The 25,600-nt window shown below is 48.9% G+C and overlaps 1 long non-coding RNA gene across 1 annotated transcript in view; it reads right to left on the bottom strand.

The window, feature by feature from the left end:
- LOC142602609 (uncharacterized) overlaps positions 1 to 25,170 on the bottom strand; it is a 47,520-nt gene extending 22,350 nt beyond the window's left edge. The window contains exons 1-2 of the long non-coding RNA XR_012836359.1: positions 25,149 to 25,170; positions 21,630 to 21,729 (exon numbers count right to left, since the gene is read on the bottom strand). This is a non-coding gene — a long non-coding RNA (uncharacterized LOC142602609). The remainder of the gene's footprint in view (positions 1 to 21,629; positions 21,730 to 25,148) is intronic.
- Positions 25,171 to 25,600: the final 430 nt, after the last annotated feature.

The following is a 25,600-nucleotide window of genomic DNA, read 5'->3' as shown; positions in this document are numbered from 1 at the left end:
ATCAACTACCCTAGAAAGCTTTTTAAACCACCCTGACAACACTGAAGTGATAAGGGCAATAGCAGGTCCAAAGCTTGCAAAGCATGAAGACACACCAGCACACTGGGAGAGCTGGTTTGAAACTCAGCTCGGTGGAGGATCACCAGGACGAGGTGTGAGGTAGCAGACTTGGAGGGGAATGCATGTTACTGCAAAGAATTTCAGCAGAGTGTCCTGGCCACAGATCATGTCTGTGTCCTCTCTGAGGTGCTTGTCTGAGCCCTGTTACTGCAGAATATGAGCATCTCTCAGTCTCTGAAGGATTATTCCCCATAGTTTCCAGTGAGACATGGGACCCCGCTTACCTCCAGTGTATGAAAGAGTGAGTGATTTACCCAGGGCCACCTGAAAGGTGATGGCAGAACAAAGAGCTGAACCAGAGGTTTTCTGAACTTCCAAAGCATCCTTCCTGCCCATCAGTCCAGTCACACAAGTACATATTTCTGTCAACTCCATGTTCGGCCATTCCTCCGCATGTATCACACACCTATACATCCTGCACACACCTGTGCTCTACCCAAGTCTGCTCATCAGCTTTCCACAGCCCTTTGAACACCCAGCCCTCTGCCTTTCCACATGACCCCATCCCTTCTGCACTTAATGAGATTTGCACAGGAACTCCAACAGTTTTCTTTAAATTGTTATTGGGGTCTTTCATAAATATAGGTTTTTCTGCTGTGAATTACTAATTCCTCAAAATTTTATTGTTTGGGGTTGGTGTTTTTGTTTGGGGTTTGGGTTTTTTTTTTTTTTTTTCTGAGGAAGTTGTGTGGGGATGGCAGAGGGGTTTTAACAGGGACACAATAATTTCAATGGCATTGTCACAAGACAGTATGGGTTTTATCACGGTTCTCATGGCTAGGTTTGCTAGTCAATATGGCTGATCGGACTTTACTGGCTACAACCAATGGTGTCTCGGTGATGCCTCAGCCTCAGTCAGAATTAAACCATCAGCTGAAGGAGAGGGTTAAGCCAGCAACCAGTCCAAGCTAGTGCCTTCTGCATACACAGAGGCACAGTCACCAGCTGCACTGAATCTTTTTTTAAACATTGAATTTTGGGTGCAGGTGGAAATGGGCTGCACAGGCCTCTCCATTCCACCTTGGCTGTATTTTCATACAAAGCCTCACTTTCCCACTCCTGACTCCCTCATTCCACATTTACTTTGTTCTTGCCTTCTTTCTCCCTCTTGCTCTCCAGCTGTGCTTTTCTCCACCTGTCCTCCTTTATTTGGTCTCCTCAATTTTCCCTTCTTTTTTAACATTTTTTTTTTTAAATCCAGAATTAGAAATATTAAACAAATATTTAATTGCCAGAGTGGAGCTGATGAGAAGACAGGAGATGTCGTTTTCCCTGACTCACTCTAAGTGCTGACTGTGTTGCAGTAAATGCTGTCTCTCTTCAATTGGTTGCTTACTTTTCAACTTTTCTTATTTCTTTTAGTCACACTGCAAATAGCTCGAACTTGAGGGAGTTTGAAAAAGCAGAGCAATAGGAATTCTTTATTTTCATTCCTCCTGTCATATACTTCTCTGAAGCTAGGAAAGCATCTTCAAATTATAAAGAAAGAAGGGAAGAAGAACAAAATGAAACTGCAGACTGCACACACTTTTCACTTGGTGGTGAAAAGAGAAAAATGTGGAAAGAAAGAGGAAAATTAGTATGCTTTGGATGTAAAAGCTCATGCGCATGTATGTATGCCAGTACAGAAAATGCGTACATGGACAAAAGAAAGACTGCAGCTAGGAACTGATGTATATTACTAGTGATGGTTTAAATACCATGTTTTAACTACTTTAATCTGCTTAAAAACCCCTGTGGCTAAATCAGTATAACCCCCCTCAGACTGTGAGCACAGTTATACTGGTATATGTGTACCTAATACCTGTGTAGCTTAATTTCATGCCTACAAGAGAATAAAGTCAAACTGGTAAAAAACCTATTTATATCAGTGTAAATGCTGGAGGGAAATGTACTGTGTTTACCCTGCTGCTACAGTTAAAACTTCTTGTATAGATAAAGTTGAAATGGGAATCCTGCCCATCCACCATTTCTCTCCCTTTTCTTCCACATACCTTCTGCCCCTGTGTCTGTGTCAGCCTTTCCTCCTCTCTAGAAATCCCCTGCACTCACGCCTGTGGGACAACCTCATCTTGGAGTCCATGTCCACGACTCCCATGAAGGGACAGTCCTGGCTCCCTGCAGAGCCCAGTGAGGATGGGTGAGTTCGGAGCCCGACCTCCAGCCCTGCAGTGCCAAGCAGGGGTTAGGGGAGAATGGTGCACACCTGCAGGTAGTGATAGGGCTTGTTTTCCTCCCAGCTCAAAAATTCAGCTTTGCATGCTTGCTTGCTTTAAGGTCAGGACTAAGCCTGGATTTTGTGGGGGAGGAAGAAAAGACATTAAATTTTAGCAAAGAGAAGAATGGGTGTTTGTGAGATATTTACTACTTAGATAAGAAGAACCAGGGAAGCTGAAACTGCAGGAAGACAGAATCCACTCTGGGGAATGTGTAATCCTCCATCTAAAAGCTGGACCCCTGGCTCATTCCCTTCCCACACTTATCCCTCCTGGCTATTTAACTTACAAGCTTTTTGGGGTAGAGACTATCTGTACAGCTCTAAGACAAATCCTGGGAGGTTTTCACTTGGCTCTTTACAGCTGGGGTGGCTGGTAAAAAGGAAACTGTGCTTTAATGGCACACAACATAGGTCAGAGACATAGCAGCTGGATTCAAGAAAAGAGAGATTAAAAGGTTCTGCCAAAGTCATCCCGTTAGGCACTGGCACAATTGAGGCATCCTACCCGCCACGTCCTATGTCCTGTATGTGAAGTAAAAGAGTCATGGAGAGACAAAAAATGACCTGCTAGAACAACAGAAGTAAAGCAACATGTTTCCATGCAGAATAACTTACACTGGATGTGAAAGGCATCTAACTGACTGTCTCTTCATTCTCAAACATAAACATAAATCCACCGAAGACATGCCTTAGATCTGGGCTTGTGGGCAGCCAACTAAAACCAGACCAGAAGCTTTCAGGCCAAATTCATCACTGGAGTAACTCCATTGACTTCAGGGCTCTTAAACCACAGAGGGATTTGGCCTGCTGCTTTTAATTGTAGTCACAAACCCGACTGCAGCCTGATGAGCAGAAAATAAGATGTTATCAGAATCATGTACTCCTCTGTCCTGCAGTAAGGAAAATGTGCAGGAGCAAGAGCCTTAGCTGGACTGATCCCAAGGCCATATTGTTTGGAGGGCTGGGAATCTGGAGCAGCCCAGATGTCTGTGTTCTGTTTGCACTAGCATCAGGTCTAAAGTAGTGTGACATCCAGGATCAGTTCAGCATCAGGTGATTTTGCTCATTAATTTCATCTATAAATCATGTTCCTGCTTTTAAAATGGCAAGGACAATAAAACACAGTAAAAGGTATGAAAGACACACAGACACATTCGGTGAGGGAAAATGTTTGCAAAGACAATGTTCTAGGTATAAAATAAAGATAATTTTCAAAACTATATAGAGGACTTGTAATAGTTTCCTAGGGAGAGCTGTCAAGAAGGGATCATCAGTACAGCCATGCAAACTTCATGAGCTCAGGGACTCTAGTAGAGGCTGGCAAAATGCAGTAAAGAACCATCTAAATCATCACTGAATCTTATTTACTAGTAGCGCTCAGCACTTAAAGTTCCTCTTTAATTTCCCAGCACTTAAGCATGTGCTGAATTCCTAGCACATGCTTAAGTCCTTCTCTGTTCAGGAATGGTTAAGTCCATGACTAATGAAACAAACAAAAAAATATTTATGAAAGTTCAGTCCTTCTTTGGAAGGTTGGAGTTAAATATGCAGCTCTTCTACTACTGTCTTTCAATATTTCAATGCAAAAAATGTTTTAACAGTGATAAGAATCAGTATATCTGTTCTCTCCATGTTAGGATTTGCAAAAGCTATATAGTTGTGAAAAACAGAGCTGAACCTGATGAACAAAATAACAAAATTCTTATTATAATTTACAGGAACACACACACATAAACACGTATCTATCTGTGTATCTGTAATACTCAGTACCTGGTATATAAAAATTTTATTGCCAAATTGAATACCAAATAATAAGTTAAGCTGACAGAAACATAAAGATCAGCGTTAGATGGCACCCAAAGGAAGGCAGAATTTCCAGCAGGAAATTGCTCACTACCCCACCATGTTTTGGGGGGGAATTTGTGGGATACATGAGAATCGCTGGGACATATTGAAAGTGTGGGTATGTCTGTCCTGGGGGGATCTGGGTCCTGATGAGGGATGTGGCCTTTTTATTTTCAGGGCACACATCCGAGCTGAACTCAGTTACGAGTGCTGAGCCCTTGGACATTCTTTCACTTTCTAAGAACTCAGCAGAGGAGAAAATGGGTTTTAAGGTGGTTTGAGGAGAGCAGGAGAGAGAAGAGAGGCTGCCAGGCTGTTCTAGGTGCCGTGCTGTGGTGCTGCATTGTAGCGTGAGATTGGGACCAGAGGAAAGGACTGTAAGGCAAGAACCAACTGGGAGGAGCAGCGAGGCTGCAGAAGGCCTTCTCTGTGCAGGTCCAGTGTGGCTTCATTTGGCAAAGCATCCTTCAGCCTCGGGGCCAGGGCTGCCCTCCCAGGGCTACGTCAGGCCACGTGGACATGGTGCAGTGGCTGCCCTCAGATGGCAGGACAAGAGGAATTAGAGGGACTTAACCAAGACCTGGACATCTGGGGACACAAGGGGGAAGAAGCTACATTAGGAGGCAGTTTAGAGAACATCTCCACAGTATTTGAACAGTTTGGCTGACACACTGGAGCCATATGGGGGATTACTGGCCTCGCAGTGCACATAACATGTCAGCTGACTGGGGGCTCGCTTCCCCAGGCTTGTCACTCCCCTTTAGGTTTTTCAGAGTGTGTCTCCCTTTGGAGATACCCCTCCTCCCTCAGCAGTCACACAGCCTGGGGCAGCCCTCGCAGTCCCTGCCAGCTGGCAGGGGCAGTTGATGGGCAGAGGTGGCCGCCTTGCTCCTGAGATGCAATGGGTGACAGGCATCACTGCCGCAGACACCAAGGGACACCTTTCCCAGTGTCCCCTGTGGCGAGGAGGAGTGGGAAGCTGCTGCCCTGTTGGTTGGAGCTGCCCAGCAGTGGGAGGAAACCCTGCAGATGGCAGAGCACAAAAGATTGCAGACAGACACAAACCCCATTTGATAGCTCTAAGAGTGAGAATAAATCAGATTATGGATAAACTATTCATTGGCCTCACCTGAAAAGCTGGTCCTGGGATCTCTACTTGTGAAGAGAAGGCGATGTTTTAGACTGCCTCCAAACCCAGGATAACCTAGTTCTTTCATGGATAGGTATGCTCCATCATAAACTTTGTCTGGAAATGAAGCCACCAGTGCGTTATTCTGTGTGGGTCCCTCAAGCTCAGAGGGTAACCTGATGGTTTTGCTCAGGGGCCTTGATAGGTACTGCCCATCCCTGCTGGGTTTCCTGTGGACCCCTGCCCCAAAGATACCTGCAGTGCAGTGCTCGTGCATCTCCAAAGGGAAATACACACCTCTGTGTATAAAAAAGAGCCCATATATGAAGCTTCTCCTATGTCAAAAGGGGAGGATCAAGTTCCATGAGGCTGATGTTAGTCTGTCCTGGTCAAGATGCTGAAATCAGCCAGGGAACTTGTATTGCCTCTCAGTTTAAGTTTTGGACCCTCTTATATATTGGGCTAAAAGCACCCATGGGAAAGGAACTGTACCTTATTCAAGGGCATAGTGAGAGATGCTGTAGGAGCATAGGGGGGACAGTGATTTGCTTCAAGAGCAATACAAGGCCCAGGCCCTCCATGCTTTCAACATAAGCTGCTAAAAATGGGCTCTTCTTTCAGCCCAGAGGCCAGGAATTAAAAAAAGAAAGAAAAAAAAGGTCTCCTTGTGCCTGTGCTGCCACCTCCCTCTTTCTCCTCTGCTTGCGACAGACAGCTCGGGCTGTGAAGACACGGTGCCGAGGTGACTGTGTGTGTGCGCGCGCGTGTGTGTGAGTGTGTTGTGTGCGCGTATGCGCACGCCTCTTGGTGCGATTCCTCCTTCCTTGCCAAAACATCTCCTGCTGTTTATTTATTTATTTCTCTCTGATAACGGAGGGGATCGCGTTTCCGGAAGAGTGCCAGCAGATGATACGAGCCCAGGACTGATACTGCCAGCAAACCCATGCCAGCCCTTTCTGCCGGAAAAATTTCATTTTTTCCAGAAGGAAGCCATGAGTGTGAAGCAGAATCCAAATCCGATTTCTCGGCATTTTTTGTTATCGCTCAGCAGCCCACCAGGTGGGGCAATGGAGGGAGCTCACTCAGCTGCAACTCAGTGCCTTAATCCAATTTACAGCTTCTCTTGGAGAGATAATTACAGCCCTGAAACCAGTTAGCACTGTACAAAGAGGCTCTCGAACCAAAGCCCCGATCCTGTCTTTCAAATATTCACCTAGAGTGTCAGGGATGCTTTGGGGAGGGAGGGGGACACTTGAGCTAAGCCACTATGAATGGAGAAGTGTGTACACAATACCCCTCCCCGGGACACATGTGCCTCACTTGTACACTCACGCAGGTTTCCCAAGGCCCACAGGGAGTGACAATGTGGGACTGTCACCCCCTGGTTCTCCAGCTCTGGGCACCCAGGCAGCAGGAGGTTGCAAAGCCTTCTCTGCCAAGTGCTGCTAGCAGACTGAGGCAGGTGGGGGAAAAGAAGAAGGTCAACCCCTTCCCTGGTCATGGCCACACCAGCTCTCCCATTGAGGCTACTCCTGCAGCCACGCTGAGGAAGCCAAACCTGTTCAATTTTTCCCCAGTGATCAGTAATAGCACTTAGGTTAATACAAAGGTGCAATCTCTCTGCAAAAACACCACAGCCTTCCAGCACCTTAAGCACTGAGCGGACCACCTCTGCAGTTGCCTCCTTCCTTGCATTTCTCAGCAGCTGGGCCTGAATTTTGCACATCCAGTAATCCCTCCACTTGGCCCTCATGCAGCTGGTCAGACACAGCTCTAAGCTGTGGAGATGCCGGGCTACCCATGGATTCACAAGCGGTGAAGAGGAGGAGGCCAGGGCTCTCTGTAGCAGGGAAAAAGGCATGCAGAGGGATCTGCGCTCCATGCAGATCTCAAAAACCTGGCCTTTTCAGCACCACAGCCCTTCCCCATCACAAGACCCAACGCGTGTTGCCTCTGCTGTCACTGTCACAGCATTGCCTTGTGCACCCAGAAAAAAACATCTCAGAAGCTAAGCAGTGGTAAAGTCTGTGCTGTCAATACCTCTAAGATTTCATGTTGTACTCACACAGTGATGTGTGGGGAAGGGGACGTGCAGCCAGCATTTGCCTGGTGACACCTGATGATGGACATACTGGACTCAGTATACAAATTATCAAGAATGAAGCTTGGGGCTTCAGTGGGTCTCCTTAAGCCACATTAACTGACTTGTAAGCTGTGAATTAACCTCCTCTGGCTTAAAGATCCTCATCTTCATCACTCTGATGCAATTCTGGTAGATCTTCCTTGCAAGTGATTTTCATTCTGGCATAGCCCAGAGAAGAACCCAGCCCTTGGGTTTCAAGCATTAAAAAAGAACAAGACAGAAATACATTCTTGGTGGTAGGAATGACAGCTGTTGTAGGAACAATTGAAGACCAAAACACAGAGAGTGTAAGTAATCCACTCGGACGTATGTACCCCCCTCCCCAATGCCTGGTTCATAGCAGAAGCCAATCTGTTACCACCAGCTGAACAGCTGGAAGTCCTGTTCTGGGAGCTCCTCCTCTAGGTGTGGGTCTGGAAGGTCTCCCAGGAAAGAAGGGCAGCCAGTATAGCTGCGACTGCACCTGCCACAAAGTGCCAGGTCGGGGGCTGAGGGGAACTTCCCCTCCCTGCCTCACGCAGAACTGAAGGAGTCAGGCTGGCTCCCTGGCAGAACATCCTCTTCCAATGGGCCAGAAAGGCCATGGCAAGTCTGCAGTGACAGAGCTTTCCCTGGGGAAAAATAACCTTTTTGTTGTTGTTGTTCTTCAAACATTCAATCGCAAGCAGAAAGTGTACTTGGTTGGGATCCAGGTTCAAGCCCTCACTCTTCCACTCCTTTCCTCTGTGTCCTTGGCCAAGACTCTCCACTCAGTGTCAACAGTTGACAGCAGGCACTGTCTCTCACTGGGTGTGCCCGTGCTGGCAGGTACAGTCAGAGCTGAGCTCTGAAGCATGGCAGTATGCAGGAGCGGTCAGACTTGGCTGGATGCAAGAGGCATGGCTTATTTGTTCACGCATAGCCCTGGAGGAACGTGCCTAGATATAGGAGTTTGCGGACCTCTGGTTGGGCTATTTTGCAGGGCAAATGTGCCCCCGTATGGGCCTGTATCTGAATGCATGTTATTTTGTAAACAATGGATGTTATTTTGATCGGAGCCTCCCAGCTATTACCAGGACTCTGTGGGTCAGTCATGTGGAAGTTTGTGTTTGCTCTAGCAGGAAGTCAAGAACAGAGACAGTCTATTTGGGAAGTCTTTGGTTTCGAAGCATTTGTAGAAACACCTCTTTCTTATAACACAGGCCCATTGCTAGGTCTCAAAATGTGTATCTGCTGTGTATTGGATACTCACATGCTGGACAAGTTTATGAACTTCCCAGCTATCCTGGTAGGTCCTCGCTTTGGCAGTAGTTGCAATGTGAGGGCCCTAAATATATTCCATGAGAGCAGCTGCTTATATTTCCTAGCAGTGTATTAGCATCTAATCCTCTTAGCTTCTTCATCCCTTTTGCATAATATTATTGTCCAGTAATATCAAACACAGAAGGTCTATTTCAAACCATGATGTTCCTCCTTTGATTCAGGTCTTCTGAATCGATGCTTTAGCCATGGCGCTTGGCTTTTCCGTTGACTGCTCCTGTGGCATTTCTGACCCGATAGGAATGTGGCTAAAGGGCAGCTGGAGCTTTCCTTCCTAGTGAACATAGGGCAAAGTGTGGTTCATCTGAAACGTTGCCTAGCACTCACGGGGATGCCACCCCTTGTGCACGTGATATCCATTTTGTTTTCATAGCACAGCTCCGTCAGAACCAGTTATCCTCCAGGAGTGTAACATGGATATCTTACACAGTTGATGTGCTTGTGTAGATGCTGACAAACACCTGGAATTTCGTGTATTTAAGAAGTCATTTCATCTGCCTCTCTTTGCAGCCATCTCTAATGTGGGACACAACCACCCCATTAACAGGCTATTATAGTTGGGAAGTCTGGAGTGAAATGAAGTATATTGGTCTCAGCAGTCAACTGAGTTGAAATCCATGGACCCCTTCACTTGCATCCATTTGGCATCTGAGACATAATATTTAACTGTGAGCTGTAGAGAGACCCAGGCACATGAAATCACCATACTGATTTGTGCCAAGGCTAGAGACCCACTTGCAGCAAATCAAAGCACTGGACCAATGCTGACCCAAAGGGGAGATCGAGGCATTAGCACTCCTTACCCCTCCGCAAGCTCCATGATGGATGGCTGTACCCACTTCCCTTATCACAACACTAACTGCACCCCAAACTAGACTGTATTGGGAAAATCCAGGAGATTTTGCAGTCCCACATTATATCATATCTTGGGAACAAATCTGACCAATGACACCTTCTCCTCTGGAAGACACTATGGGCTCTTCATCTCAGAGACATTTTCCAATAGATAGGCAAAATCCATAGCCATTAAAGGATTGCAGGTAAAGTCATCAGTATTATTTAATTACTATTCTTGTGCTTGAGGGTGTTTTGTTGTTGGTTTTGTTTTTTATATTGTTGGCTGGTTCTCTCATCACTGAAGAAGCTAGGGCACATGAGAGGTTAGACCCCTGCTAGGTGGAGGGCCACGTATCCAGCTGCAGCAGATCAGGAGGCTGGCTTTAACTGTAACCTTTTACAAATAACTGCATCTTTTTAAGAGTTTCCAACACTAAGCCAAATTCTGGAGGCCTTGCTTATCTCAGAATGTCATGATTAGGCCTGGAGTCTTTTGTCAAAGTTATATGCCTGGATCTGTGGAGGCAACTTTAATAATCTCTGCTGCACTGCCATAAAAAAACACAGGAAATACAGAACCAGAGATTATTGAAAAAGAACAGAGGGAAATGAAAACAGTCATCTCTGGTCAGCCCGGTGAATTCAAAGGGCACCAAATGGTTCCAACATGTGATATCTCAAAAGCTGTGGTTCACGTAGCCTCAAACCAGGTACCTAATCCTTTTTGGAAACCTCACCTTTTGATTCTGTTATAGCTATCTCTAGAATCAGAAAACAGCTGCATGTATGGACAAGAGAAAAGCTGGGCGCTCATCTGGAGTAAACTAGGGAGGATCTCCTGTTCCCAGCAGCCAAATAAGGGTCTAAAGGAGGGGAGGACAGTATGACACTCTCTCAAACCTCCTTTGGCTGGTGTAAATGGCAGCCTAAAGGATGATGGGAATTTTCCCCCTCTCTCTCATTGTGATCTGAATCAGGAATATTGCACTGAGGATGACGGAGCTGAGTAAAACAGAGCACTGCAGCCAGAGCAGCTGCCAAGCAGCCATCAGGCGAGACTTTGTCAAGACACAGGGACCTGGACTAGGACCCAGCAGGTCCCTGTGGAGTCCTGACCCTTTCCACTGGGTCCAGGGCTCTTCTCATCTCTCTGGCAGCAGCACAGGCCCCCCAGGCCTGCTGCCACTGCTGAGCTGTGTGGCTGGAGGGGATGGCACATTGAAGCAATTTGCCAGGCTGCATGACAATTACTGACACAGATGCTCCTGTGTCAATATGGGCTCTTCTCTCCGTTCTGGTTACAGCGATGGGTGTGCCTGGCTGGGACTCCTCTCGGCACAGGCCAGTAGGATTATGGGGTTGGGAAGGGGCCATGTCTGCCTGGGCTTGCGAGGGCAGAAACAGCATCAGAGGCTGTCCCTGCTTCCGCCCTTCCTCTAGCCTGTTTGTCAGGGTCTCCAGCTGCCTGACACCCACACACATTTCCCCCTATCCCCCACTACCCAAATACTCTGGCTTGCTTTCTGCAGCATCCCTGCCTTGCTGCCTGTTTGGTGGTTAGGGATGAGGGAAAGGGGCAGTGTCCAACATACTTATGCCAAAGACTCTGCTTCTCTCATCCCCCTCCTCCTTTCAGCTTCCTCTCCTTTCCCCCTGCCCCAGTTGTTCCCCTTTTAACTGGGGTATTAGTCATTGCCCAAGTGCCAATCCATTACATCCTCTGCAGACACAAGAGATGTGAGATGGGGCAGTTTTCAAGAAGATTGGGACAGGCATAATGAATGACAGACTTCTTCACCCTCTTAGCAGTTCTGGGATCCATCTTCCCCTGTCAGTTTTTTGACTAGCATCAAAGTCTATGTTTTTGCCTGCCAAAGCCTGAAATGTGGGGAAAATGCTTGGATCCAGTATTCAAATGTCATTAAACCCCATCCAAACAGAGAAATGTCATCAATTTGGTGCTGTTAATAGTACACGTGGCCATCGCTCAGCACAACTCATTGTTCTGCTGAATGCCTTGGATGACTCCAAGACCCCTGAGGATATGGTGCAACTATTGATCGGGTCTGTACGAATACAAGGGTCCCTCCCCTGGCTGCAGCTTTAGCACCTGGTGGAGAGACGAGCAGTCTTGGGCCATTTGCTGTCCAGGGCTGCCTGACCTTGCGTCTGCAGAGGAGGCCCAGAGGGGATGTGTTCAGGCGTGCTGAGCCTATGCCTCATGGCTGCACCCCCACCAGTGCCTGTCCCGAATCTAGACATGGAAGTCAATGCTAAAGCACTCTGCCAGACTTCTTCCAGCGCATCTTGAGGTGATTTGAAATATTGCTGCTTTCAGCTGCTCTTTGTTTACTACTCCCTGTCTCCATCATGGGAGCACGTCCTGCTCCCCCCAGGCTGGAGCAGCTGAGGCACAGCCACATGTTGCCCTCTGCCAGCTCAGTGATGGCAGATGGGTCTCCAAGAGAGGGGCAGAAGGGCCAGCAAGCTGGGAGGAGATCAAGTCTGTGACAGACCTCATTGCCCACAGCCCAGCGCAGGCTCACTAGAATGGTGTCTGCTAGCACGTGCAGACAACCTAACACCGGGCGTTTTCTTTTTCCTCTAGAGAAGGCTACCATTGGCTTTACTCCAGGACATGTATCCTTAGTGCCTTCTGCCCTCTGAGGAGGCCAGCAAATGGGGCTGCCATTCCTGCCAGTGCTCCACTGAACAGGTCTCCCTCAGCCCCAAACCAGCTTCCCCGCCACCTCCCTTCTGCTGAAAAAAAGCTGCACTGCTCCTTTAAATGTGGTACATGTTAAAAAAAAATAAATTGACAAGCTCCCTCACTCTCAAAAGAGTGAGAAATTTTCATTGATTGATTTCTTCATGGCTTCTTAAACAGATAATTAATTCACCGTGAACCTGCGGACACACCGTCGTGAGTCGTTAATATTGTAAATTCACATATACTTCAATAATCGCCTGACCCCCCCGTCACCCCGAAAAACAGATAGCTGTGCAGCGAGGAGGAGGGGAATGGGGGGGAATCGATTTTCGAAGACATGAAGGGATCACCCAGCAAAGGGAAGCTATTGATTCTCTTTTATAAGACACTGCTATAATATTTATTCTTTTGTAAACAGAATTAACCCAGCATCATGGGTCATTCCTATCGAACAACTTTCCTCACATGTGCACAGCAATGCTGATTGTATCAGATGAGCTAGAAACATCCAAACTGCACCACCCACCCTGGCCCGCACCTCAGCATCCACTCAGCTCACGCTTGCCGGGTCTTACCGCCATGGCACAAACCCAGCTGGCATCAGGCTGGCCGCAGCAGCGCTGGGGCTGCGCAGGTATTAGCAGCCTGGGAAGCAGCCACACTTTTCTGACCAAGTTCTGCTGGCACCATGGTGGTCCTGGGATGCCTTATGCTGGGGGGGGAGATGGCTGGGGGGGCTCCAGTGGCTGGAGCTCCAGCCCCATGCTCATGGTGCATGGCTGACCTGAGACTCCCACCTGCCAACAGTTGCTGATAGAGGAAAGCAGAGGGGGAGTTACAACACAGAGGAACTTCTGTCCATCCCTTAACCCTCTCCCACGCCGCAGAGGTTTCTCCCCCACAGAAGCTTTACGGTCACCCACAAACCCATCCAGCAGCAGATGGGGCAGCAGTTGGTACAAGGACCCCAGCACGTTCAATCTCCTCTCTGCCCACATGTGGCAGGGCGTGCAGACTGAAGGGTCCATGCAGAGCATCATGCCCCAGAGTCCCAACTCTCAGTGGTCCATCGCATGGAAACATCTCTTGAAGTGAACGAGCGGCTGCGTGTGCTCAGCTGCCAGCTGGGGTAAAACCAAGACAGTAGTCTTAAGCTGTGAGCATCCTCCCTGGAAGAACCCTTACAAAGGTGGCCGAGCCCCACAGGCCCGCAGCCTGGGGGATGGTGGCATGCCAGGCAGGACATGTTCACTTTGTCCTGGGCTGGCAGCGGCGGGACAGCCCCGTGCCTGCCCCTCTGGCTGAGATCCGGACGTGCCAGGCTGCTGGTGCTCTGGCTGGCTTATCTTCGCCTTTCTCCTGTCCCGGCCAGCAGCCAGGGCAAGCGAGAGTGAGCGCTAAATTGTGTAAAAGAATTTAAAAGCAGTGGGGGGACAGGCAGAGGGGGGCCGGGCGGCAACGGAGGGGCAGGCGCGGGCAGCGGAAGCCCTAATTAAAAGCGGGGCCGCGAGCAGGCAGGGCTCCTATTCAGAGGGCTGACAAAGGGAGGGTCTGTGGAGCAGAACCAGGAGGCAGTGAAAGGAGAGGGCCCCGCAGCACCCCTCGCCCGCCGGCACAGTGCAGCGCCCTGCACGGCAGTGCCTGGCTGACCTGGCCTCTCCGGCTGCCCACACTCCTGCCACCACCGGACGCCATCCCCTGCAAATTAGCTGAGCCACTGCCTGCGCCAAGAGGCGATGGTGGCCTTTCCTGTTCTTGCTCCCCTTCCTCCCACCCTCCCCAGCAGCTGCCTCCCTTCGCCCTGGCCAGTGGCGTGGCAGAACGAGGAGGAGAAGAGCGGGGAGCGCCAGCCCCCCAGGTCACCTCCCAACTCCCCGTCGCCAGACAAGCGCCTTTCCACTCCAGCAGTGCCCCTGAATGTGCTAATTAGCCCCCCAAGCCCGGTGCTGGGAAAGGCCACACCGCTCATATGACAGCCACGAGTGGCCTGGCCCTCAAGGGTGCGTCAACACACCCCAGTCCTCCCCATGGCCTTGGGTGGGACGTGGCAGAGGGAGGCCTGGGCTGGGTGGGGGGTGCCAGCCCTGTGGCATCCCCCTCTGTGAGGGCACCCAATGGTGCGGGGGGGTCCAGGAAGGGGTCTGCCTTCCACTGCGGGTGTCAGAGGTGCAGCAGGAACAGGGTGGAGGGAGGCTGCCCAGCCTTGCTCTTTCTGGGGTTCGATGCTATGAAAGGCTGGGGGAAAAACGAATGAGAAGCACAGAGCTTGTCGAAGGGTAGCCTGTACATCACAATTAATTCAAGGCTCTTTCCAAAACAAAGGCTCTCCATGGCTTTCAACATCTTTACGCAATAGTGTACAGAAAGAGCAGCAAAGTGTCATCTCAAGGGCCCCCTCCCCATCTCCTGCCTCTTTGCCTTCTCCCCCCACATCTTCAGCACTGTGTCCTTCTCTTTAGACCCTTTCTTTTTTCAAATTCACATTTTTCTCCCCTGCCACACATGCTTTGCTTTCTAAGAACCTCCCAAGGCTTCACTGTGATGCCCCATGCACTCCCAGTTGGGGACATGCAGCATGGGGAAGCTCATGGCTATAGGAGTATATCCTAGCTCTGGTCTCTTTCCTCTGGACTTGAGCAACATCAGACTCGAGCCTTAGCAGAGGCCACCCTATTACATGTCCCAAAGTGGGTTCTGTAAAAACAAGGGAGAAGACCACCATGTGCTTCAGGTGAAACAGGAACCCCCAGGTTAAATCAGTGGCTGCACCAGGGCCACATGGTCTTCTCCATCTAAAGAGCAAGGCAGCTCAGAAATGCACCAGCCTTTGCTTGCCTAGCAAAGGGAGAGAGAGGGGTACAGGGAGCTGTATGAGACCTCAGGTGGGATCAGTGAAAGAGCCAGGGGCAGAGGAAGGTCACACATGAAGACAAGGGCAGGTGGTAGGGTCATGAATTCCTCCCCAACCCTGTCCTGTTTGGCTCCCCCTGTAAACACAAAGGTGATGGCCAACAGTTTTGTCCACCTCATGGTCTCCATCATGAATCAGTCCATGCAGAGGGCATCTCAGTGTACACCTGCACCTCCATATGATACCTTTTGTTTCCCTCCTCTTTGGGGTCTGCGCCCTAACAAACCCCAAGATCTCATATCCTTGCAGTGAGCGTGCACCAGTCTCAGCTAACACCAGCTAAAACCAGGCTGACACACAACCTTATGTGCCTGTGCCAATGCAGAACAAACCACATCACCTGATTTAGCTGGCCATGTTATCAAGCTCAAGGATTCATCAGCTCCCAGACCCTCCATCACACTGCTCGTAGCCCTTACAGCAGCATGGTGCCCCTCACCAGCTCTCAGAGCACTCCAAAAACCTGGCAGGAGTCAAAGCCCCTCACAGGCTCTGATGTGCTGGTGGGGAAAAAAACAGCATGGTATAGAGGAGTGAGCAGCAGGCAGCAAACCAAGGCCATGGGTTAGCCAACTCATCTTTGATTTTTATTCCCCCTGTCTTCTCTATCCAGCTTTCAAGGGCTTCCAGCTGGGGCCCCTTTCTCACCTGTACGACCCCCAAGCCCCAGAGGCCCCCATTGCGCTCCAGGACCCTGAGAACAACTGCAAACAGCCAGGAGGCCTCATGTGGAAACCCAACCACCCTAGCAAGAATGTAATTGCCTTCTAAACTAGCAGTGCTGACATGAGAGACTGCCTTCAGTATGAACAGCCTTTCCACCATCACACGCCTCACCTAGGTGCACAACATCTTTTGCAAAGGCCCAAGGGACTGAACAGCTCTGCAAGGCCTTAAGAGAAGGGAAATTGCTATCAGACTCCTGTTGATTCCACAGCCCACCAAGGAGGCTGCTGGCTTCTACAGGCCGTCCCCCATCTGTTGGAATAGCAGGAAGTTTTACGTTAGCAATAAAAAATAAAAAATGCTGGAGTCCAACTGGTGACTGAAGCCTGATGCCAGGCTCTGCTACAGAGACATCACAGCTGCTTACAGTGCCTGCTCTGAAAGAGGTGCTCATTAAACATTTGCCTTGGGTTTATTTTCCCTGTTTGCTAAAACCAAACATTCACAACAAAAATCTATAAGGGAGGGCTGCAAATCAAAAGTTTGATCTCATAGAAACAAATACTGCCAGCTATATGACTCTGGGCTCTTCTTCCTTTGCCCTCTGTTTTTAGGGGTTACTTTGAAAAAGCTCACAGCCACATGGACTAGAAGTGATTTTTGTTTTCTAACTGAGAAACCTGAGATTTTCAACTAGGAGATCAGGTTTTTTGAGAAGACCCCAAACAGCCAATACACTCTTTAGAGCTGGCAGAAGGGGTTTCATGTCACAGTACCGCCTCAAGATGCGGAAAGGACTGTTTTCTAACCTGGATATTTTTGGTAGAGTTCCTGCCTTTTTGCCCAGCTATCAAGACGTTTTCAATAGCTGCAAATACCTTCCATGCATGAGAAATGAATACTGACAGATCAAGGCTGAGGAGCTGGTCAACAAACTGGTCTTCCAAAAAACAGAACACACATTGATGCCAAGCTCCTCAGAGGAAAACTCTCACCAGCTGGACTAAAACAGCAGAGCTGTAAACAGAATTCAGAAGCACTAACATCCAGATGTTAACAACACATCAGATCTCCAACAGGCATAGGACAGCCAGCAAGCTAGGCAATACCCACAGGTTTAGCATTATATAGCCCAATAGCATGTGAGCTTTTTCCTCACTAAATACCATTCAGCTGCACCTGAAGTAATTTGAAAAGTTTATTTAGCAGGTTCCCCACCCTGCCCTGGAGCCTGGAAGTTCTGGCTGGGTGCAAGCCCATCTACTGCCATACTAAGGGTTGAGCCTTCACATTTCCTACTGCCACCATCTTGGAAAGCCAGTGGTCCGTAGGCACCACTGCTTTGCTTCACCCCACACCAGAGCACTGCTGTTCCGCATCCATGGGAGCATGACATTGCCTGCCTGCAGCTCTCCTGGTGGTGCCCCTGCACCCAGAGATCCAGCTGTCCCCAGGCCCTTCTTGGCATGGCCAGCACCAAGCTGGTCTCCTCCACCTCTCTGGGCCCCTGGAGGGGAGCCAGCCTCCTTGCGGAGCCATGCTGTGAGGCACTGACATGGATCGATCCACAAGCCGCCCCTGATGTTCTCCACTTCTGATTGCTACATTTTTTGTGACAAATTGATAAACTGCATCTCCACTCAGTTAAAGATTTGATTTCGCTCTCTTAATCCGCTATCAATAAGATATTAATCGTGCACCCGACCTGTTCTGTTCCTCGTCTGCCTGCAAATCCAATAATCATTTCAGAATTCACAGCCGAGTGGGGCACTCCCTTCAAACAATTAATTTCAGGGGAGTCTCATTTATTTTCCCTGTAACCCTCTTCCCCCCCCCCCCCCCCCGCTTGCCTGTCTGTCGCCTGCTTCCCCCCATCTACACACTTCCCAGCTGAAACTCCTGCCCAGCAGAGACAGGAGGTGGGAGTGCAACTTACACTGGGAGCTGGAGAGGTCCTGCTGGACTCCCTTCCATTTGCTGCTCCACACAACCGATTAAATCCCCCTTGCCCAGCCCCCAGACTTCTTTAAAGGTGGAGGACAAATTCACCCCAAACTCCCTGTGCCTGCAGCCCTGCAGGGAAAGGGGCCACCTCCTGCTCTGCACGGAAAGGTGGTGAGTCAGCCTGCAGCCACCCAGCTCGGGGCTGAGGCTCCGGGTATGAACTCTGCGTTCACCAGCCAGAGTCCCGCTGGCAGGACACAGGGGTGAACCTCCAAACCCAGTGAGCTCAGCCTCTGAGGGTCCTTGTAAGGAAGTCCCAGGAGAACTCCCTCCCTCTCATGTCACACCAATGTACCCACCCTACAGACAGGATGGAGAGCTCCCACGGCATTGCTCTTGTGCCACAAGTGTTGCTACCCGTGTGGGAAATTGTTGGTGCTCACTCACCAATCCCATAGTGATGATGGGGAAAGAGGGCACATAAAATGGGACAATCCCCAGTACTGCTTAACTCCTCTACCACCTCCCCTGGCCTTTGCTCTGCCAGTTGCTCCAGATTTCCACCCCTGGCCAGTCAGGGCAGGGTTTGTCCATGCTTAGAGCCACATGCCTCAGGGCAGCTCAGGTAAAGGATAGTCAGGTGAGAAGTCTCCATGTGGGCCATGAGGATGGATGAACTGATGACAATAGACCTTTATCCACATATGCCATTGACATCTTCTCCTAATAGCCCACATTGCTATCTGAGCTCTTCTTGATTTGGACTTTAGAGCTTTTAGCTTCTCCCCATGGTCCAGAGGAGAACCAAGCTTCTTGGCTAGCCGTGCTCTCAGGCAAGGTCTCACTGCACCATTCCTTCACTGTCCAGCCTCTTCTGGCACTGCATCTCAATAGCCAGCTCATTTCAGATGATGCTGGTAGACAAATTAGTCTATGTAATAATTTCTAGCCACAACATTCACATGAAGGCCAAATACACAAATTAGAATAGTTTGTTCCCCAAACTTGCTACCACAAGTGCTGGAGACCAAGCACAGAGCCCATGGGGAGGTAAAAGGTTGCAGAGAGCACCACAGAACATGCGAAGTCCTTCATTTTCCATACAACAAATACTAAGGAAAAACCTCAAGTTAGAGTGTCCCTCACTGTCAAAGGACTCCCTCCTGATGTGCTGCTTTTGCTTCATCCTATTTGTCATCCTTCCCCTTTACGTCAAAACCACAGGAGACAGAAACACTATGACCAGAGATGGGACAGGCTGGGAGAGCGGAGCTGTTGCTAGCAATAGCTGCTGTTGGCATCGGCAGGAAGAGGAAAAGAGTGTCTCTGCTCCTGTGTGGTGACAAGAGCAGGGCTCTGACAAGCTCTTTAAGCTCCCCAGGCTCCAGAAAATGCTGCGCAAAGTGTTTTAGCAACAAAAGTCTTGAGAAGAACAAACACTCTAATCCCTTAATGAGCCGGCTGATCCCCCATCTTGGCTCTGGCTTCTCTAAAGAGCCACACGCTCCCCTCCTCCCTGGCCCCCGGCCCCCTCCGGAGCAACCCTCCGTGGCTGCCTCAGAACCGATTCAAGGTGCTCTTCGGGATCCAATCCAATTACCCTGCATCCTGCTGAGCGGCCCCACAGACCGACGGCTCTTTCAGGGCTGAGTCTTATGGCCTGTTAATCCTCCCCTCATTAAAAGACCTTGTTCCTCCCTCCTCAGAGATTAAAAAAAAAACAAAACAAAACCCCACAAAAAAACCCCAACCCTGCACTGGGAAAAGTTTATGCAAGGGAGCCCAAAAGCAGAGCCCAAAAACTGGCCCGCAAGCTGCGGGCTCTCCCCGCTCTCAGGGGTCACCTCTGCGTAACTCAGGGGTGTCTCTGCCTCCTCCTGCCCCCAGACCTGGCTCGCACATGAAGAAGACGGGCAGGCAGCCGGCCCTCGTGCTGTTCTTGCACTGTGGCTTTATTGGCTTCTCTTTAATGGGCCTGTCATTAAGCCAGGAGGAAGCCGGGTGGGAGGGTTCCCATAAAACTAAGGCCTCACAGCTAATGAGCGCAGCACCCAGGGGGAAAGGACACAGGAGCGGCAGTTGTAGTTGGTCACGCAGGGCTGAGTCTGCCTTCGACAGCCTCGCAAGGACAGCGTCCCTCCTTGCTGGGAGAGGAAATGTCAGAGCAGCCCCCTCTGCCATCCACCCCTCTGGTCCCACACGTGTGGGAGGGACCGAGGTCTCCAGCCCAGAGGGTGGCTGTTCCCACTCCCAGGGAGCTCTCCTCAACACTTAGCTGGAGGGATGAGGCAGAGATCAGTCAGCTGCAACCACCTCCTAACAAATCTGCAACGCTGCCTGCCTTGGGGTGATTTTGCGCCTCTCCTGCTTCCTTCTGTCCTGAAGATGCAGTCACAAACCCCAGCATTTTCCCTACAATTGCACATACTATCTAAAGTCTGACCAGCTCAGGTTCAAATCCACCAGTCTTTCTGTAGCTACAACTACTGGTGCCAGTACTTGTTAGCCCGATAGAGTGCAACAAAGAGCAGGACTGCTCCTCTTCTGAAGGGAGATCCACGCATGTACAAGCCAATCCCTCCCTGCAGCAGGTGTCTTCAACTCACCCTATTACACAGGGCAATAAGGAAATATGGTAATGCTGAGAAAATACTTCAGAGTCAACATTTTCCAAAATAAATCATAAATCTGATTGTCACTGTCGGGTAAACTGGATTTACATCCCCACCAGTACATCACAGAACAGAATTTCAGTCCCAGGTCCCAGGAGCATTAAAAACATTGCTAAAGATGGAGACAAACCTGGGAAGTTTAGGTGGAAGATAATAACAAAAACAGGATTAGGTTGGATGGTAGGATAACAGCAGAGACTTCTCTCTAAAGATAAGATAAAAATGAAGCAGAATAAAATTAAGGGAGAAACTTCCTGGCAGAGAAACCCACTAGGAATCTTCACTATTTAAAGCTTTTGAAGATTGCACTGAGGAAAAAGACCACAGGGAATAGTTTGGTGCCAGAAGAGCCTGAGCAGATGTTGTGGTACAATAGGTAGCACAGAGCTTGGGGAATCACTGTGTTGTTCTTGGCCCTAATACCAACTCGCAGTAGAGCCTCACCACAGACTAAATTCGGCACATGCTCAGATGCTACTCCCATCCCTCCTACTGTCTACATACAGAAGCCTCTTGCCAAATTTAGCCCAGCCAGTCAGGCTCTCAGTTAGATGTAACCTAAGCATCATGACTTCTGGGCCCAGGAGAATTATAATAATTCCCCAAAGCCTTCTCAGAATTGAGGCAGGCTCACAGTCCACTTGAAAGCAACTACAGAGGTGCTCAGCCTCCCTCCGGAGCTGCAAGAGTTCCTGGTAGTCGTAACAACATGTACAAAAAGGAACCACAAGAATGAAGCAACTCATATTTGTGGGGCGAATGGCTTGAGCTAACCCAGGCACCAGTGAGTCAGGCTCTGAACACCACACCTGTGATGCTCTGATGCAATGGGGCTCAGGATTACATGTGACTTAGAAGGATTTCAGCGATAACAAAAGGCACAATTAGGTCTTCCCAAAATTTTGTTGTAGCAGGAAACTGGAGCATTGACTTACTGAGCATTTTCACAGCCGGTATCTGAATTTTTTTCTTGTAAGATAGGCAGCAGAGAGTGAACATAGTAAGCTGGAAATGACGTTTTTCAGTGGGGTTTTGTTTTGAGTTAAGTTTGCGGGGGGGGGGGGGAGGAAAGAAAAAAAGTTTTTAAAATTTCTGACGACTTCTTTTTTCCCTCCCCAGCAGAAAAATTCCTTACCAGTCTGTCACAGGCCCCAGGGAGGTGAACTGCATGATCTAATTGGGCATTATCTCAGTCTTCTCCAATTTCTCTCTTGTCACACAGTCTGCTTTTTGACCTATGCCAAGAGAAACAACGTTGGCATGCATCCTTTTTGGCTTTGACAGAGCCTGTTTCTGCTCAGCTCTCTTCCACAAATTCTTTCTAGTTATGCCATCTCATCCATTCACTTTGCACTTGCACATTTAACACCGTAATTACAACACACAAGATTAGAAATCAGACTCACCTTTTCACACCTAGTGCTGTTTCTTTCTTGTTCTTTGTAGCCCCTTCAGTAGGACCAATGAAACTCAGGTAGTCCACTTTTTGTTACTTGTCAGGTTCATTTTTTATCCTTTCTTATTGAACCCAGCCATCTGCAGAGAACTACTTTGCTCAAGAACTTGGTCTCTTTGCTCACCGGTTGTCTGCCATCAGCTGATAATTCCTCCCCATCTGTTGTTTGAAATTATTTTCTAAATAATTTCTGTGAATGATTCAAACTATCTTGGTCAACTTTGATGGGATGGAGTGGCCACGCACTCCATTTCTTTCCCTGTGGGACTTCAGTGACTTTTAAAATCAGATCTTGGGTCATAATACTGGAATTTTTTGAACAAATTAATTTTCCTTTAGCTCCCACTAAATTTTACTTACAAGCACCTTGTTTCACAAATACTCTGGCTAGTAAACCTGTCTGCTAGAATACCATCAGAAAATACATGTCAAAGAGAAATCCCAAGGAAATTTGTTCAAGTTTTCTGTTGGATAGTACATTAACAGAAAATGCTTTCTGTGTGATGGTTGAAATCATTATAGGCTGAGTTCAGCAGCGCTGCTGCAAACACAGACCTGGTCCTTTGACACCATACAGAATGCTGAGAGCTCTGGACTTGATCCAGCAAAATATTTAAGCACATGAGCAGCTTAAGAAATGAAGTGCGTGGTTAAATATCTAGCTAGATCAGGGCCAAAACATTTGGCATCTCACAGGATTGCTCCATAAAAATGCTTTTCATTTTAAAAAAGGTCAATTTTTCATCAAAAGTATATTAGGAATTAGAAACTTCCTTTTTTATATGCAATTTAACATGGTTATCTAACTTAATATCATGCCTTTAACCCTTCTCTCTGCAAGCAGTTATTTAGAGGAAGGGTTCTTCGCATACATTGTCACTCAGTTACAGCACGAAGCTCATTTCTTGCCGAGGTGTCAGCCTGGGAAGCCCTCCATGGCTGTGACCAGTCTCAGCAGGTTCCAGCAAAGAAGGGAAGGTGGTCTGAAGGACACAAATATGCAAAGACTCATAACTTACAAGGGGTATGTTCCGAAACAGCGTTTGTAGCAGGACGTCAAGGGGCTGCCCCAGATGTGAAGGTCAGATACACGTGTATAAGCCAGACTTGCGCTCTTTGTCAAGCAATTACTTGCACTGCAGTTAGCACAGGAGACTGTGAGATAGAGATCAGAGCCTTCTGTGCTAGCTACCAGCATGAACACAAAGTTAGTGTCTCACAGACCTTCTGTTGAAATAACCACAGCAAAAACTGGGAGGTGAAGCTCAGCCTTTCCAATGGGCAGAACGAAGAGCTTTCCTGTCTGTCTGTCCAGGAGCAGTTACTGGGGCTAGTGGTGGTGAAGACTACAAGATCTTGGCAAGATCTCTTCCTTCCCACTTAAAATACCACCTCACAGGTTTAATGGAGCTGGCATATGGCCCACCACATTCTCCTCTGCTCACTGCCACCTTCACCAGTCTATCCCTGTACCCAGCCACTGGGGACACTGGAAGCCCATGGGGGCAGGGAGGTACACCAGTATCTCCCAGAAGGGATAGGTCAAGAGGAAGTCAAGTCAAGCTAGATGGCCTTTTACTGAATCCTCCCTCTTGGGGCCATAAATAGCTCTTTCCTCTGTGACCCTAGTCCTCCTGCAGTCCGTCCCCACCTCCACCCCCACCCTAGCACAGGCTGCTCCTTGCCCTCTGCAGATCATTGTCTCCCTGCTAATTGCCCTGTCTAGGAGGAACAGGTCAGCAGCTTCAGGTGAGAGCCAGAAAGAGCCGTTAATAAGTAAATGATAAAAAAAAAAAGTTACAGAATGAACTTGTTTCTTGCCAGGACTTGCCTTGCAATTTGGCAACCACAACTGTCCTGTGCAAAAGGGCTCAAGCTCTTTTTCTCCCCCTTGACCCAAAACTCTGACAGTAATATTAAGCTCGAACATGGGGCCCCAACTACAAAAATGTGCATGCGTGTGCATGTGTGCAGGTCTTGCCAGCTCACAGGCTGCCCTAATACCCACACTGTATGTCCATGTCTATGTCACTAAATAAAACAAAGCCTGGAAACAACGTGCCCCCAAATCATCAGTACTGTTTAATTAGCTACAGGCTCCCTGGCTGGGAAGTGGTTCAGTTTTTCTGGCAGTGCCTGGCCATGGCACGTGCCACCAACCAGCCCCACTAGACAGTACGGACAAAGCCTCCAGTGCCATGCCAGCATGCCTTGCACTCTTAGACACCTTGTTGTATGCCGCACCTCAGGGCCCCACCATGCTCTGGTGAGGATGTTTCCTGAGATGTAGTGGGCAGGTGTGGCCACTTTCCCCCTGATGGCCTCTCTCAGCATGAGCCTCATGCCGTGCAGGAGCCATGGTGCTGCAGAACCAGCAGTCACAGCCATCCGCTGCTGCCTTTAAGTGCTACAAAACAGACTGAGCTCACAGGAAATGTCCCGTCAAAACCAAGCACAACACAAAGAGAGACAAAGCATTGGGACTGCTCCCTAGCCAGCAGCCCCATCGCAGAGGAGACATTGCAGGAAGAAACCTTTGACATTAGGAGACCTCAGAGCAGACTCGTTCCCAGCCCCAGAACTGAGCATCAGCCAGAGGGCCCAGAAAGCACCACCCTGGGCTCTCTGTGCCATCTGGCTCATAGGAGATGCTGTGGCTCCTGCCCCTCCCTGGGGCATAGTCACTCCTGCTGCTGCCCCTTCCCAGGAGGAGGTGCTGCAGGGTGGTGGCCGGACTCCTCCGCTCCCCACCTTTGTAAGCCTAACCCTGTGGGGTCTCGTATTCCTTTGAAACCCGAGTTGTGTTGATGGATATATTTGCTGGGTGCCTCCCGTCTCTCCTGGGCTCGGGCTGCCCTGTCTGGAGGTTCTGTGAGGGAGAGGGGTCTGGAGTTTAAGAGCGTTATTGTTACCGGAGGAAGGAATTTTCGGTCCTATAAATCAGAGGCAGGCAGCAGTAGGGCCAGCATACTTGGGCTGTGTGAACAAACTTCATTTCCTGGGAGACTGGCCTTCAATCACCCTCTGTCATACTCCACTGATCAGAGGTGGACATGAGAGGAGTTCATTAAGGTGGAAGAAAAATAATATAATAGGTCCTCCCCATGCATGCACTATTCCCGACCCCTGGGGGTGGCAAGACACCCCTTCCTTGTGCTGAGATCCAAAACACACATGCACACACAGAGAGTCACTCACCCTGAATATGCTGGTATTCCTCTGCCTAAGCAAATTTCCTTCTAAAAATGGACACCTCGAACATAGCCTGAGGCTTTTTCTGGCTACTCTTCAGATGAACTCAGTTCCACTGTCTGTTGACTCGCTTTGTAATTCTTGGCTGCACTCTGCCGGAGAAGAATCAGGCCCAGCTCTTGGTGCAAAAGGAATCAACAATTTTCTGAGCACAGCAGAGAGCTCAAAGCTCTCCTTGTTGATTTCGTTTCCTGGCTTTCTGAATGGTTTGGTTTTTTTTTTTAGGGGGATAATCACTACTGTTTCTCTGTACCGTCCTTCAGCACTACTGATTTTGAAAATGGCTGGAATTAGGAAAAGGGGCAAGAATGACAAGTAGGCAAAAATTAAAACATTAAATACAGTGAATGAAAAGAAAATATTTTGAGTAAAGGATATGGAAAAAAATCCAAAGGGGA

The sequence above is a fragment of the Balearica regulorum genome, chromosome 7, assembly GCF_011004875.1.
Source record: "Balearica regulorum gibbericeps isolate bBalReg1 chromosome 7, bBalReg1.pri, whole genome shotgun sequence".
Classification (NCBI taxonomy): Eukaryota; Metazoa; Chordata; class Aves; order Gruiformes; family Gruidae; genus Balearica; species Balearica regulorum.
Note: the sequence above shows the minus strand (reverse complement) of the source record. Positions and strands in the feature narration are given on the sequence as shown.